A 17,666-nucleotide genomic window follows, 5' to 3' on the forward strand; every position below is an offset into this window, starting at 1 on the left:
AACCCCAAAAATTAGAAAATTGTAAAAAATATTATGTACTGATTAAATGAGGGAGTTGAACCAATTTTACTTCTCCAACAAAGAATTGAAATGTAGTCCAGTCGCAGCACCGAAATATGGATAACAGCACAATAGCTTAATAAGGGAAGATACATATTACAAAAATATTAGAAGTTTGAATGAATGATAGATGAAGAAAATTTAGAAAAAAATACATAAATTTTAAATAGAATATTTAAATGGATATTTCACAAATAATTTACCAACATTTGCGCAGATTCTTCAACAGCACATTTTAGAGATATGTTCTATTTCAAACAGGATTAATTTATTTTGATTTAACAATCTTTCTTATTCAATGAGTTGGATTAGGTGATCACAGTAGTCAGTTTTAGCTTCACAATTTCTAATGCAATTTGTGTTGCCTAAAGTACAGCCTACATGTCAGTCATTATCTTTTATTCCACGGATTGTGCTACACATGAGTAATGCCAAGGCAACTGTGAGATCTCATGTAATAATTGTCTAAAGTGAAAAAAACCTCATTCAGGCATTACTCTGACTATGCATTCATTATGTGAAAACTATTGTAAAGGCAAGGTAGAAAAGATGCAACTCATCATGACATCTATTAAATATATAATAATTTAAGAGCTGGTTTTCTTGTGTAATGATAGCCCCCAGCACTTTGGTAAACTTTCAAGATCCTATTTTGGAAAATAAAAACAGCAAGAAAAAGCTGTACTAGTAACACAGTGTTGTTGTTAAATCTAAGAAAAAGATGTCTTGAAAGATTTGATGAATTGAAAACATTCAGAAAGTTTGTACTACATTAGTAAGATACACTTCCTTCAGTATGCATGCAGTTCTTGTGCTTAGGAAATGGCTATTTTCCCCACCACTTCCCAAAAAACCCTCTAAATTAACAAAATGTTAGTATGCTCTGGAATCACCCCCAAGGCCCTTTGCACCACACTAAGTGTTAGGATCCTATCTTCACATCCCTCTGAGCTGTAGCAATCCATCTGCAGAAGTGTGGCAGAGTTAAATTTCAATGCTTCAAGATCTGTTGCATTAAGGAAGTCCTGCTGTTCTTTTGTAAAATATGCTCATGCCACTTTTGTTTTCTAGCTCTGACACATTTTGTGAGATACTGCATTAGAAATGAAGCATAGTTTTACATTATAAGAACAAATTCTGTTATCATAAAAGACTAAATCATCTATTGATGTGTTTTCAGTGGGGGTGTTGTTCACCTACTGCAGATAATTTGGCTCAATGTCATAGTTCACAGTACACTCAGATTTATTCTTATTCTTTTCAACTTCTCAACATCACCACCTGGTAGGACTGGAATATGTAAGAAAGAACAAGAAACGATAGCTTTGTTACTTGGATCTGATTGTATTATTTCCTGCTGTGGCAATCTATGGTTTGTGATGAAAATCTGTTAACATTGTTAAATTTAAGGAGCAAAAAAATCTTTCTTTATTGAAGATGAAAAATAGCAAATAAATAAAATTACTTGGGCATGTTTATTTGGTCATTAGCAGGTTATTTTCATCATCTGTCACTGAGAAAAAAAAATTTTCAGAAAAGACCAAAATGTCTTTTTACAGAATTAGAAGCTAATGGTGTTGGAACGCTATGAAAATATCCCTTCTAGTCATAGATATTTTCTATTTTCTATTTACTTACAGAATAAATTATATCTGTAACTGATAAAAGTATTTAATAGAAATACCCTGGTATGGTACTTATTAATTTTACTGACATATAGGGGTTTTTTTATGCTAGGCAAGCTAAAATATGAGTTTAAAAATGCTTTGTGATTATAGTGCTCTTTAAAATATTAATATTATTTTTCATATGGATGTGATTACAGAAATAATAGTTTTTTGGCCTTTGTTAAGGATTTTAAGAATCAAATTAAGCTTATAGTTTGCTTATTTCTCTCTGTAAATTAATTTTGCTGCAAAGTAAAGGAGATTAAAATCCCTTTCAAATTGTATATATAGGGGCTTTTAATGAAAAGACCTACAAAACCTTAAGTGTAAATACACTTTAAATACATTCTAGTGTATTAAACTCCTCTGGGGTATTTTAGAATGAAATAATATAAACCCAAAATTGAAATTAATATTAAAATCCCTTTCAAATTGTATATATAGGTCTTTATAATGAAAAGACCTATAAAACCTTAAATGTAAAAACACTTTAAATACATTTGAGTGTATTTAACTCTCCTGGGGTATTTTAGAATGAAATAATATAAACAACAACAAAAAAATTCACCTGCGCAATATTCAGTTAGTATAAAAATATTGCAAAACATATGCAGGGAGTATCCAAATCATTAATTATCAGGTTTATTAGAGGAGATAAACATACAACATCTTGTATAAAGTGGATTAATTTTGTAAAGTACTACTGGCCAAGGTAAAGATTTCTGGAAGAAATTGTAAATTAATTTGCCATTACAAACTTCTTCCAAACTTGAAATCATTAGAATAAATAATACTGGTTTTAAAGCTTTAAGTATAAGCACTGTGACTCTGTTGCAGCAGAGGACTAGTGTAGGACCCTTCATGACTGCAGCATTTTCTTCTTTGGGATGCTCTCCTTTGTTTGTAAAGGTATCATCACCTGCAGGCACAAAATACCTGAGCACAATATATGGCACATCAATAAATGAGATCTGTTTTCTACCAAGTTATTAATAATACATGCAGTTGTTTTGTTTATTTTTAAACTGAGAAAATGAAAAGGTTTTGCAGGAGAGTTTTGGGAAAGATTTCCTCATAATAAAAGAGAGTTTTCTTCCATATCCCTGATCAGCCATGGTGAGCAGCAGGACTCTGTTCTGGCTTGCACATTCAGCTGTTGAAGCAATTGGTTGTGAGGTTTCACATGGTGGAAGGGCAGTGAGGGACAGGACTGAACCAGTTCCTGGAGACGGAGAAGCCCTCTTCCCAAGCCTGGGAAGAACAGGCATAGCTGCTTGGTGCATCCACATTCCTGGCAGCATCTCTGTCTGCTATTTCCTAATGGCATTGAAAAGTTTGAAAACAGCATTTACTGTCTGGTTGCAATTCCTGCTCTGTCTGCTGGAGCCAGAAATGGATGCAGTTATTGTTGCAGTGGGAAATAGTTAAGCTATGATTTCTCTGGGGGCTGAGTAATGATATCCATTTCTGGGTCTTTTTCTGCTTTTTTTTCTGTGGCTTTGTGTTAATGGCTAAATGGAACCTGGGCTCATCTTTTTTGGTTTTTTGTTTTTTTTTTTTTTTTTTTTTTTTTTTTTTTTTTTTTTTTTTTTTTTTTTTTTTTTTTGACAATGCTTGGGAACTGGTTTTGTTTCTTTCTAAAAAGAAATGGACTGAGATAATCATGTGCAGGTGTATTCCTTTGGCTCTAGGAAAATGCAGTTAAACATCTACAGATCAGGTTTCTTCACCTCTTGTTTAGGTGCTCAGAGAAATAGGAGTGGGCTATTGGGAAACAAGAAACTTGTAGGAAACCCGTCATGATAAGAATACAGAGTTTACTTTGGTCCAGCTTTACTGTTTAAATTTGGGCTTAGATTTGTTGTCATTACAAGTAATTGACTACTAAATCTTGACTGTGCAGGTAAGAAAAATCTTTCTACCTGTGGTTGCATCCCATTGTAAACAGTCTAAGTGAGTTGTTCCACTGGGCCGCAGGTAGTTATGGTAAAGAACTTTTTTCTTCAGAGCATCCTCTTCAACTAATTTTCAGGGTATCTTTATTTCTGTGTGTATGGCTGAGCAGAATCAGCATTCTGCATTCTACAGCTCGTAGTAGGACTGCAACACTTATAAATATCCTATAATCTATAGGATATATCTGTAGGATATATTTCTATTTATGGCAAAGTAGAATTTTAATGGAAAGTCATAATTTGTAATTTGCATTTTTGCAAACAGGACTTCAAAGTTTTTGGTGTTATTGGAATGCTGTTCTAATTTGTGCAAGTATTTGAAGGCATTTTTTTTTTTCATATGTTAGCAATCATGGAAGTGTTTTTCTATTTGCCCTTAATGCTGAGGCATGTGATAAGGAGAGGGGGAGGGAAGAGAAGAGAATCAGAGAGAAGGGTGTTGTTTCCCTGGCAACAGGCATTCTGCTGCTCAGGGCACAGGTGGCATCTGTCTTGAAGGCTGTTTAACAAAGCATGCAGGAAAATATGAAAGAAAGCATACATTTCTGTGGCAAGAGAAGGATTTTCTCAATCGGTCCCAAATAACTCCAAACACTTCTAGAAAAGTTTAACCTGATTTGGTTGTGAATTTGAATAAAAGTTAATAGGAAATAAAAATTTATGTTTATTACTCAAAAAAAAAAAGTCAGAAAAAATATCCTAGAAATGAGTGAATTCTATTAATCCTGGTCCTGATATTGCAAACTTATAATGATCAGCTGGAAGTAATTTTGGAGAGGTGGGACCCTCATGGATGTCAGAAGCTAGCTAAGCAAATTATAGCTTTTTAGGCAGCTTGGTATCACTGGCACTGGGAATGATGAAAGCAATTTGGAAGTTATCTTTCTTCTGTGGGGGTTCTTGTAAGGAGCAAATTATGCTCAATTTTTTGCAATGTAAAGGTAACCTGAGAGTCAGTGTAAAAAGAATGTATAATATATTCATTCAATTTTGAATCTATGTTCTGTTCTGAATTTTCACAATTACTGATTCACAAAAATCTGCTAAGACTTTACTATTCTTCCATTAGACCTAAATTCAGAGGAATGAAATCTGCGTTCATATTAATTGGCAACTTCTTGCCAATTAATATCCTTTTCTCTGAAACTTTGCTTTTTGACAAAATTGTCTTCAATTAATTGTTTTGATACAATAGTTTTAAAATGAAATTTAATTTTTCATTTGTTTCTGGAATTGCAGCAGTGACATGACAAATGGGGTAGATGTAGGCAGCATGTGCATTTGCAAAAGCAACTAACACCAATGAAAATAAAATAAATGTCAATTTTATAGAAAATTGGATTGTTTTATCAAGTATTTTCAAGGACAGTGTTCTTGATTTTTCAGTTTGGAAGCACTATTTTTTTCAAAATGTTCAGAAAAGCAGAGAACTGGAGCAAATATTATTTGGTTTATTGGTGAAAACTTGGAAAGAAAAGATAGCGCCAAAGGAGGTACAATTCAGCCTAGATATAAAAAATTTTTGGGATAAGGTTACAATGAAACAGGTTGCTCAGAGAGATGGTGGATGTCCTTTTCCTGGAAACATGTAAGATAAATCTGGACAGGCTTCTGGGTAACCTGATCTAGTGCCCTGCTCATGGCCAAGGGGGTTGCACTGGATGACCTTTAAGGGTCCCTTCCAACCCGAACTATTCTACTCACTATTCTATGATATTGTGATACAGGTGTATATCCAGACAGAGGTGGACCAGCCAAAACATGTAGCTCCAGTTGCAGAGTCATGACTCTTCCCCACAAACATTGAAATTTTCAAGATTAAACTTTCTGGGGTTTTTCTTCTTTCCACTTGCTGTACTGGATGTGGGCAAGAGCTAGATGGAATTTATAGGTGTACAAAAGATGAAAGCAGCAGCAGGAACACAGCAGCTCTGTGTTTCGTTGGTCATTTGGAAGTATATTTTTAAGCACTGAGGAAGAAATAAATTGATTTGCTATTTGTGACAAGTAATCAGTGGAAATTTTATAAGAACTACAATGAAAGTGCAGAAATACTAAAAATTTGACTGCCTTCCACCAACTTGCCACATTTCTTTCTTAAAAGCATCACAGGGTTATTGCTTCATTTTTAGCAGGAATTTCTAGAGCTCCCCTCAATCCTACATTTGAGTTCTATGTACATGTACTAAAAGAAGACATAGGATGTAAAGGATTAAATAAAACCTACTGAATGCAGGTGATTTTATTTTAGGCTGGAATTAACATGTGTGTATTGAGGGTAGGTCTGCAGAAAGGTTAAAACATTTATCAAAACGTAGTGAAGGATATTTCCAATCTTAGATCCTAAATGTATTTGTCTTCTGGGTGCTTTAATATCAAGAGACATGAGACGTTACAGATGGATTGGTTTTGGTGCCCTAATTATTGACACTTGATAGACAAAATCTCTGTATAACTCTCAGTAAAGGATTTTATTTTAAAGGCCAGAATTCCCATTTGTACATAATGAAGTGCCAGGTATTAGAAACGTAACATACAAATTAAAGGACAGGAACGTGAAGCAATTTGCCCCAGATTATGCAAACCCACTGGATACAAACAAGAAGCAAACAGATTTCCTCGCTTACAGTCCCAGGCTTCACATATCAGAAGAGCAAATACATATCTTATTACTTTCAAAAAAGATTACAATTGAAGTATTGGGGAACCAGAAAACATCAATATAAAGGTAGTTTCTTCCGTTCACCCTCTTAATGTGAGTGCAATTTTGAAATCTTGAATTACATGGACATTGTGGTACCCTCTCTGATGAAAAAGGCAAGAAATGTTATGTATTTTTATTTAAAAATGATAGTGTCCCATTCAGACCTAGGGACATTCAGTAATTACATTACAAGATTTCTTCATGGCATAAGAGCTATCTAAATACACCTGGAAAAGGGCATCTGTAAATAATTGCTATTGAAAACTTTACACTAACCATGCTAACAGACATTATTTTTTGCCCTGGGATATTTTTTTGATTTTTATTCCATTTTAAGAAAATCACTTAGCATTTCATATTAGTTTAAAGTGTTTGCATATTGCAACTAGGAAGTAAGAAGAAAGCATAGTGAAGATTAGTGTAGTGTAAACCAGATAATCTCTAGGGAGTGTAATTTTGATATGTTTTGGTCCCCAGAAGCCAGTTTACAGATTTTTTTTTTACAGCACTAACTGATTAGCTTGTGGATGCCAAGCATGTTGAATTCAGTATTTCTATGTATAAATTTTCATCTCTTTATATTTAAGGTGTGTTGTATGCAGTTGTAACATTCCCCAATTATTATCTCGATCTACAGATCCAAAATTGACTATTATATGTCCATGACTATTATTTTATATATCTAAGCAATTTGTTTAAAAGACATTTATTATGAAAAAAATTATTATTCTAAGTAAGTAAGTAGTTAAATTAAGTGCATTTTGCTACTAAATAGCACTATTCTGAGATATCCAAAAGGACAGGGATGGATGTCACTTTGAATTAATTAGACACAGGTACTACAGTGAAGTGGGTGATTTTTGCCAGTCAGTAGTGCTACATCGTTAATTTCTGCTCTGAGTAACTTAACAAGTTAACAACAATTTTGTGTTCTATGCATCTGTAATTAAGTTAAATCAAAGTAAATGAAAACAAAACCTGGACGATTTGGTAGGCTGTGGAATTAAGTAACTTTTTTCCTTAGATTTTTTTATATTTGCCCAGAGAAAAGATGATTATAGTGATGATATAAAGATTATAAGAAGAATGCATTGTGCTTCATTTATATTCACAATAATCCTGAGGAATGCACATCAGTTTTTATATGAATGACTCTTCATAATGCAGTACCTTACAAAGTGCAAGTGTTTCTGGTGTCTCTAACAGTTTGAAAACAGGGTGCATATAAATGAGAATTAGCATCACAGAATCATAGGATGATTTGTGTTGGGAGGGACCTTAAAGGTCGTCTAGTTCCAAACTCTAAGCCATGGGTAAGGATGTCACCCTCTAGATCAGATTGTTCAGGGCTCCATCTATCCTGATCTTGAGCACTTGCAGGGATAGGGAATGTACAACATCTTTGGGCAACATGCTCCAGTGCTTCAGCAATCTCTGAGTAGACAATTTCTTGCTAACATCTAAACCTGCCTTCTTTCAATTTTAAACCATTATCCCTTGTCCTGTCACTAATGGACTATAGACTCTCCCTGCTTTCTGTAAGACTCCTCCAGGTTGTGGACGAGCTAACTGGCCACAGATAGGAATATTTACTGCAGAACTAGTGTTTTAACCATGTGTTATGGTCTAAACTTTTGAAGTATTTGCCTGGGTAACTTTTGCTAAACAGAGAGCTGGTTATCCCTGTATTGTAAGGCAAATTTAGGTTACTAGTTCTTAGATTTGATCTGGTGCTGGATAGCATGAATCATGCACCAGCTTAGTTGGTTCAGCTAGGACTTGTGGGAAGCAGTTGTGCTGTAGGCATCTTTTATTTCCCAAGTGTTTCCAGCATTGTATTCACATGCTTATCCCTTCTTAACATATTTCTGGGAAGTGCTGTCTCACTGGTATGGGCAATACAACAGCAATTTCTCATGGAAAGCTTCCTTATCCTACTTCTGTAAATATTATTGAGAAAAAGGTACAGGTGTTTTCAAAATAGCTATTAATTGAAAAATATGGTGTCTTTGGATGAGGTTGGTGCTAGCATAATCTTATCATCCATATCTTCTGAAGTATAGAACCTTTTTGTGTTCTTTCCTTTTAACAAATATAATGCTGTTTCTGTTATCTTGATTGTATGTCAGTGAAATCATTGGCCATTTTTCCCAACTTCTGAGAGTAACACATGATTATCATTGCCATAGCAACTTTTGAAATCCTTAAAATATAATGTATCCCATGTTCTTTTATTTGGAATGAAGTCCTGCAAAATATACCAGAAATTTAATATTGGTTGTGTCTTACTGCTAGAATAGCCATATAGTTATGCACAAATACATAATCTTAAAAAAATGAGCTATGAGATTAGGTTATCATTAGATTATGTGTTTTTATTTCCCAGAGGTATGTTTTTTCATTTAAATGCTTGAAGACTATTGGAATTACAACTACCACACCCACTTTAAATATATGGAAAGTTATGAAGAGGGAAATTGCAGTAGGGAAGAAGGCAGAGCAGCAGTAGATAGAAGGCAATTCAATACTACAACTTCTCTAAGATCCTTTAATTAATCTATTTGAAATATATTTTCTTCTCTAGTCATCATGATTTTCAATAATGTGATTCAGAATCCGAAATAATGCTCATGTGGGAGCACATTAAGGTATGCCCTTAATTAAGGCTCAAATAAATAGGAGTGTAAATTTTGTATTCACAGGTGAAACCTCATCACTGCTTTATCTTACCTGGTAGGCATGGGAAACAGACTTTTCTAAAAGGGCTAATGTCCCTTGCATCAGAGCTATTGCAGCAAGCAGGATTATCAACCAGAACTGCCGCTCTCCATTGACTCCATGTGACTCCACAGTCACACAGGATCCCTGCGGGACCTGAAGGCACCTGAAAGAAGTGGTTTGACATAAAACTAAGCCCACGGAAGTATACAAAAGACAGAAAGTGTTTGGGAGGAGGAAAGAAAACAGTATTAAGTGGTAGAAATACTGCTGTAGACAGTAAAGAACATTTTCTTTTCATGATGAATACTCATACAACATTAGCCCATATGTGCCTCTTCTGCTGTTAGTTCCTCTATCTGTCAGTGTTATGCTGTCATAAACTAAAAGCAGAAGCATGCAAAGATGACTTTCTCTGCCTAATCTCTGCCATCAGCATGTGAGAAACATTTTTTTCAGAGTGGACATCTTTGATATCCTTTACTAAGAACAAATGAAAGAGTAAAAGGACAGCTAATGCTCAGTAGCTCAGTGCCATGTAGCCGTCAGTTTTCAAATATTCATTATCCAAGCATTTTTATTCTGCAGTCTAGTGAGAAGCAAATTATACTTCTTCATCTGGTTTCTACAAAAAAGGCTGAGAGGATTTTAATATATTTGGGGGAGAAACTAAAATTGCTCCAGATTTCTTCTTGTCTTTGTAATTCTTCCTCCAGCTGTAGCTTTAATTAGTTCTGCAATAGCACCACAGAGAATCTATCCTTCAATGCCAACATTTGGACATTATAAATGTACATGCTCTTGCATGTAAAGAAAATAGATTTAAAAAGATGGAACTTTCTAAAGTTGTGCATAATTTTGGGCTTTATGATGATTTTGGCTGTAATATTTAAACTATCAGAGAATTTAATCTAAATGATAACAGAAGCTCATCCTTTCCATCCTCCATCTGCAGATATATACAAATATCAACATACAAATGCTGACTGCCAAGTGTTTCCTGGATGTGTCCTTCTCATATGGCATGAGGGGGCATGTCTGACTGACAAATAAGTAACGGTAGACAAATATATCCATGAATGGCTGGGATTCCTTACCACATGTCTCAGCAAGATGTTCCTCCATTCAACTCTCACCAGTTTCCTACTGTCAATGGAAAAGTCCTGTGATGGCTCCATTAATAGTCTGAAGTGCCTGAGATAAAAGCCAGTCTAGCAGACAATCTAAAAAGCCCCACTGAGGAAGTTAACACATTAACCTGGGCTAATAAGGCCCACTGAGAATGGCAACACATTAACCTGGGCTTGACTCTGTCCAGTACAATTACACAGCACAACTTTCCAGTTTTTCCTGCACCTAGGTCTGCTAGCAGAAGTTTGACACTGCCCAGAACCGAGCAGGGTATGAATTGTTGCTGCTGTAGTTCAACAAGTAAACCTACAACTCTTTGTCATAAGCTGGTATCCTTAGAAGGTCTGGCTATTTGAAAATCATGAATGTTCTAGCTCTATACATAAAAGTTATAGCCTCCTTAGCTAAATTAAAATGAAACCAGTTACCCTTACCCCTGGGCTGGTTAACTGACATATAAAATCTTCTTCCCTTTCTAAGAACTGCTTTGCAGCTCTTTTATCACTGAAACAAGCATGAGGAAAGAGGAAGATAGATTGTGCTATTTTAGGATAGCATACAGGGATGTGCATCATATTTTGATCCTCTGGGTCTGAAGCATCTAAATCTATATGCACTGCTTAGCAAAGTTAGCCGTACTCTACACCAGCACAACATACTGCCTTAATTTCTTAAAACAGAAAAAAATCCCACTTTCAAATGAGGATTTTTTGATGCTGCTGATCTTTCTGTTGGCCTTAATATGAGAATATTCCTTCTGGCATTTGTCACAGGTATTTTCTTATAATCTTCTTACTTCTGATATCCCCTAAGGGTAAAAGAATAGATGTAATGAGAGCAAAAGAGATGTCTTAAAAACCTGTTTTGACAAACAGTGAAAATGTAAGTCAACCTACAGATGTAAAATATGGAAGTGTCAGCTGTCAGGTTCTCCTGACTAAATACTTTTAGCCTTTATGTACTGAGAAATTTAGTTAATAATATTCATTCCTTTGGCCACTTAAGGTCTTTTTCACACTGTTTCTTCTGAGTGCTGTACCTATTCCAGAAAAAAATTCCACTCCAGTTTTTTTTTCCCTGAGTTATGTCCAATATAAACTTCAGTTTTGTAAGAGCTCTAATTTAAGTCTAATAAAAGGCTTTTTGTCACACTTCTAGAATTTTATTACTAATTTCCATTAATAAATTATTAAGCAAAACTATTAAATGCAGAAAAAATCCCAGTGTTTTTAATAAAATATAATGTCAGTGTTTGTAGCAATGCGTCATACACACACAATTGCTATCATGGCAATTTATAGGACCTCTAAAAAAAACCTCCAACTCTCAAAAACAAGGCTGGTAAATGATGAAGAGGAAAGCATAGAGGGAAGTGTTTTACAGTAGCAATGGCTTCTAATGTGTGTCAAATTCACTTTTATAACCTTGTATTCTTTATGAGATTCTTTATTGTCACTTCTGGACTAAGCTTTCAGACATTTGTTAATGATATTTTCACAGTACTTCTGCTGAAAGTATAACAGATTGTAAATTCAGTAGTAGTAAATAATAGGGATTTTATTTCTTTGGTTTGAAGTTCTGCTTGTGGAGAGCTTTATTTCTGTACATATGTAACTGAGATGACAGCACACATGTTTTTAGATACTGAAGATTATATTTTTTAAAACACTAATTCTCTGCTGTTTATTGTTAGCATAATTTGGATTAATTACTAGAGAGAAACACTGTACTGAGAACAGGTAAAAATCCTGGTTGTCTGGTCATATTTGAAATGCAGAGCATTTTTATATCCTCTTACAGAGTTCTTCCTAAAACTCAAGCAATTTTTATGTTTTTCCAATTTTGGCATGAATATTTTTGATGGAATTAAACAGCAAAGAAACTTTAGTGATCTTAAAATACTTTCAGTATTTCAGTTTTATTATATCTAAAATTTGATGTATCTTTATGTACAGTGACTGAAAAACTGCTTTTTCTAGGAACATATAAGAACTCAAAGTTTACTTGCATGTTTTTGTATTAGTAAATACAGCTACATTCAATGATACTAAAGTAAAATTAATTTCAAATTACACTGCACAAAAATATATACTGGAAGCTAATGATTGTGGCTGGTAATTGAAATTAAAATTTTTATTTTATTGTCCACAGAAAAATATAAATATTTTCTACAGAAGCTGTCAAAAATAAGTACTGTATTAAATTTTAAATATTACAATAAAGAAGACTTTTAAAAAAATTCAGAAAGATTTTCGAATATCTGAAGAAACATAGTGTACTACATATATTTTTATGTGCTAACTTCCCATTAATTGTGCTTTAATTAATAATTAAAATACCTTAGGAGAAACAATAATTTTTTCTAGGGCTTCTGTGAGTATTTCTACATGCTTCTGATATAAATAAAAACTGTAAGCTTCCATATTCTAACGATTTCTTTCTTAATGTTCTGTTTTCTAGGTAAGTACTCTGTCATTTTCTTCCTTACTTCTTGAAGTTCAATGAAAGAGTTAAAAATCAAGACAACAAAAATGAAGGTCTATTTGGTAAGAATTTACTTTGGTTTACCTGCTTGCCTACTTTTTTCTTTTTAGCATTGCAGCAATGCATTTGTTACAGAGGATAGGTTTGTGTAGAATTGGTGAGGGAACCCGCTAAGAGGAGCAGCTCATGAAATGCTGGTGGCACTGCCAGACTGCCCAGGTGGACTGCAGGCAGCACTGCCTCCTCTCCTGGGTCTAGGGCCACACTGTCAGCGTAAAGGCTCTTCTATTTCCTAGAAGGCTGAAATGCATTTCTGGAGAGTATTCATGGCAGAAACCTCTCTGTTTGAAAGTTATTTTGCTCATATCAAAGATGGAGCCAACTGCCCTTTTGGAAGAGGTGTTTGACAAGGCACCTGAAGCAGTGAAGTACAAATACTAAAGTACAATTGATCTTGCTTCCTTGAAGGAAAACAAGGCAATTACAAGGCAATAGCAAAAAGTGAAAAATAGGGGGAAAATGCCTTTAACTGTGGCTCTTTTTAGTTGGTCTCGCAACAATTTGATGAACCAGTAGAACAGATGGCCTTCTGAACTTCTCCGAAATACAGTCTGTGCTCAGTTGAAGCTATTTATGAAGCTATTACTGATAGTTTCTACAGTAGCTACAGTTACAGGAATGCAGGATACAGCCTTAGCCAGGCTAGGACTGAAAAATTTTAGTTAGAAGGCCAAGGAGAGTAAAAAGAGAAACAACAGAGGAGGAGACTGAGGATAATTACAAGGAAAATGACACAAGTTAATGTTTTTACAGCAGAAACATGAATCTCACACGGCAGTGGTTTTCAGGGCCTAACCAAAGATATTTGAGGTCATGATGTCCTCTGGAATCATTCTCCAAAACGGAGTTTTTGAAAGCTTAATGGTGCTAAGGGGGGTCCAGGGGTCGTGGACATGACCATGGAAGGCTGACATGCTAGCAGAGATGAATCTCATCTGTCTACCTGACCTTTGCAGTACCAGTGTCACACTGGTAAATGCTCCAGGACTCATACTGACCCAGGAATCTAGACGTGTTCCACTGGGAACCTCAAATTCTTGTGCTTGCTAGACACTAAAGCTTTTCTGACACATCTGAAAAATAATTACAAATTTGAATCTTGTATGAATTTAGTTTGCCTAATTATAGACGGCCTGCACTAAATTTCACTATATTTGAGTTCACACACTAACAGATATACAAGTGAACATACGTATATCTGAAACTGTGTTAAAAAGTTAAATTATTTTTGAGCTAGATAGTTTGGAAAATGAAAATTAGAAAATTAAAACAGCTCAAAAAAAATACTTGAAGAAAGATTCAAAGGCAAAAAAGGACAATACTAAACAGTACTAACTGCAATTTTTGGAATGATGGGTGAAGAACTCCATCTTGATTAAAAGTAAAAAGAATAGAAGCAATATTTAGTATTTCCCCCTTTTAAAAAACTGTCTAATTCAGCTTTTTAATACCTAAAGAAGTTCAGTCTGCCTTCAAAGGTTACAGGCTACTAAACCCAGGAGATTATAATGTCTATTGTAAATGCAAACTTCTGTGTATTGTACATAATATAATTATTTAATCTCGCTGCAAAAATCAGATATTCCTCTAATTAAAAGAAAATTAAACAAGTTTAGAGGAGCAACAAGACCAACAAATCAAAAGCCACACATGCAGAATTTTTCACATTTTAAATGTTCATTTAGTGACTTGATGAGTCTGCATAGTGACTCTGTACTGAGATCTTTAAGGCTTCTGTACTTGTTTCAAGAATATCAGAGAGAAAAATAATGGCTAATATTATGATAAAGACATACTTTTATATATGTATTTTCATAATAGATGTTATTTTCAGTTGTATAGTAGATATTTCAGGCAAAAGTGGTTTGATAAGAAGTATGTTACCAGATCAACCTGTAGAGGGCAATACGAGGGTTTTAGCATACAAGTGGTAGCTGAATAGGGAAATTAGAAAATTTGCTAAGGTTTCATTATGAGGAGTTAAAAAATTCATGCAAGTTATTTCTAGATTTTGCTGCTCAAGATACTAAAAATAGTATGTCGTGTTCTGAGCTGTTGTGAAAAAGAAGCTAAGAAGCTATGTTTCAAAGTGACTTTTTTTTTTTCCCTTGTAAAAAGTTTTTGCTCTGCAGTTCTGGTAAGAAAAAAAAGAAAGCAAATCATTTAAATAACCAGTAAAATCCTGTAAAACTTTCAACACCATATTCTACAATATTTTCCTGCAGACTAATACATCATATGTAAAGGGAGAGGTTAAATATATATCTATTTTTTAATATAGATAAATATGTATAAAACCCGCCTTTGATTATGTGTGGATTCCATATAACTTTAAAATTCTTGTGATTTAAAATCCCCTTTGAGAGAGAGGAGGCAGTTCTGTGGTATGGTAAAAATCAGCCATGACACATAGGCCTGGCAACCTCTTGTTTTCTGGTGTTTGCAGATTGCAGAGTTCTGTAAGATTTCTGACAGAAAATTAGGTTGAATCTGACTTTTGTGAGTTTTTTGACTAGGAGCATGTTGAGAACTGCCTACTGTGGTCTCTGTATTGCCATCCTCAAGGCACAAATAATAGAATCATTCAGAAAGGGTGCCTTAGAGGAAAGGAATTGGGGCTTGAAAGGTAGAATGAATTTCTTTTGTACCATGCAAAATAAAGAAATAGACTTATTTCAAGCAAGATCTTTTATTTATTTCTGCAGGGACCATTCAACTGTGCAAATTGTACTATTTAGGTAATATCTTGTGTAAACGCATAATATCTTACAGTAGTTCATGCATGCACAAGTGACAACGTGGACAAATGATGCAAACATAATTGCATTCTCATAAACACAGAGCAAACTGAAATAGAATGCAGCCTTGCTTTGGAGTTGTTCCTAATTTTTTTTTTAACTTAATCTTTTTTGGGTTTGAATATTGGCATTTTACATTCTAGCAATTTCTGCTGATGTTTTCCAAACATATTTTGTCAAAACAATTTAATATGCAGCTGTTCTTTCTGTGAGAAGAAAACTGTATGTAAATCATGTATTTAGTAGCAAAATCTTATTGACTTAAAAGCTTGAGGGGTTTTTTTTATGAAACCTTTGTTTTCTAGGATACAGTGGGCTTTTACTGGGTTTTTAATGCATTTTGTTTGTCATTCCCAAACTTGTTGCATTATAGTAGAGACACAGAATTAAGCCCTGAGAATGTGTTCTTCAAAAGACCAAATGATGTATCTTCTAACAGGTTCTTACAGGCATTAAGGCTGTGAAGTCATAAGGACAGGAGTAGTAAATTGTTGTTTTGGAACAAATGGGCTAAGAAAAGAGGAGCAATCATGGTAGTGCTGCAGATGATGACAGTAGAAATGGAAATGTACCTGGTTTGTGTTGTTGTAGCTAAGATAATCTCAAAATCTTTGTTCTTATCTCATTTTGAGGCAAGTACTCTCACATGTTTAAGATAACATCAGATAACTATAAGGTTATTGCATACTTTCCATATTTGGAATGCATGTAAAATTACTAACATAATATGCTCAGACTCCTGCTTAATCCTAATACAAACAAGACTGCACTATAGAGCTAGATGACTGGTACAGTGATGCTCTTGTATACAGAAAATGCAAGGTATCTAGAAGGAAATTACAGAACCTGTGTTTTTCCATTTACTTTTGCATTTGTGACCGATATGAGGGTAGTAATCCTTCGGTAAATTTTTCTAAATCACTCACCTTTTTGAGGCCAAAGGAGTACACTCTTTTCTGATTTTTCTACAAGTTGTGTTCTTTTACTTTCTTTCATTTTTGACCTGGAGCAAGCAAACACAGTCTAGCATGCCAGTCTGCACCCTGCCATTAGAGATACACAGGAAACTTTCAGCATTGTTGAGTGGAGATGGGCTTTATTGTCTTGCTCTCTACCCTTTCAATGCAGCACAACCTGCCTTGTTTTATCTGCATGACTCTATTCCCTATCTTCTCCCCTATTACAGATATCCTTTGGGTATATGCTCTGTTTGTTGTCCCCAGCCTTGTTTTTCACTGACGGCTTCCAGAAAACAAAACAAAAAATTGTCCTGTTTTTACAAATACTTTAGTCTTCTAAAAAGTGAAAAAACATATTTTGAGATCTTACTTATGTTTTGCACACATAAATTGTACACCACTATACTATATAATTATGCTACCCTGCAAAATTTTACTCTTTCTTCTTCTACATCTTAGCCTTTTTTGCTGCAAGAGTTTGGCATGGAAATGACTAGCCAGACAAAAACCATTGTGACTCTGGTGATTTTTAGTTGCTGGGGTTCTCAACAGAAAATTCCATCATATTCTGAAACCATATTTGGATGAGATTATGTTTTGTTCTGAAATGGAACTATGATGTACAGTGACTACATCCAGAGTACAAATTCATTCAGTGCTCATACAATTCTGAGGTCTGATTTCACCTTATTATTATGACATCCAAAAGCCTCCACTGCAACTGACTCTGTTACGTGCCTTGCTCCAAGGAAGGTTTCTCTTTGTGTTACTTCCTCAGACTTAAAATCAGTTCCCTGTGATTCATGAGCAGTTTCATTTTGGCCTTTTTCAAACTCCTCTGCTTACATCCCTTCTTTGTGCCGTATTCTTTTCCAAATGGCTTCTTCCTTAACTGGAAGTGCAAAAAGGCTTTTAGCACAGTAATGGCTAAACCTCCCTTAAGGATTCTTCACAGCAACATTGACTGAAATCTGTTACTAAAGCAACAAAACTCCACTGAAATCAAGGTAATATTTAATGGTAACTTCTACAAAATTTTAATTTCATCCATGCTTTATTGGATCGAAAGAACAACACCATAGAGAATCTTCTCTGTGATTTCTGGGGAGGGAAAAAAGGTGTCCAAGTTT

The 17,666-nt window shown here is 34.6% G+C and overlaps 2 protein-coding genes across 3 annotated transcripts in view; one reads left to right on the forward strand and one right to left on the reverse strand.

The window, feature by feature from the left end:
- LOC127061026 (translation initiation factor IF-2-like) overlaps positions 1–17,666 on the reverse strand; it is a 694,470-nt gene that overhangs the window by 544,460 nt on the left and 132,344 nt on the right. The window lies entirely within an intron of this gene.
- LOC103821042 (cAMP-specific 3',5'-cyclic phosphodiesterase 4D) overlaps positions 1–17,666 on the forward strand; it is a 359,702-nt gene that overhangs the window by 144,204 nt on the left and 197,832 nt on the right. The window lies entirely within an intron of this gene.

This window comes from Serinus canaria, chromosome Z (assembly GCF_022539315.1).
Source record: "Serinus canaria isolate serCan28SL12 chromosome Z, serCan2020, whole genome shotgun sequence".
In the NCBI taxonomy this organism is placed as follows: Eukaryota; Metazoa; Chordata; class Aves; order Passeriformes; family Fringillidae; genus Serinus; species Serinus canaria.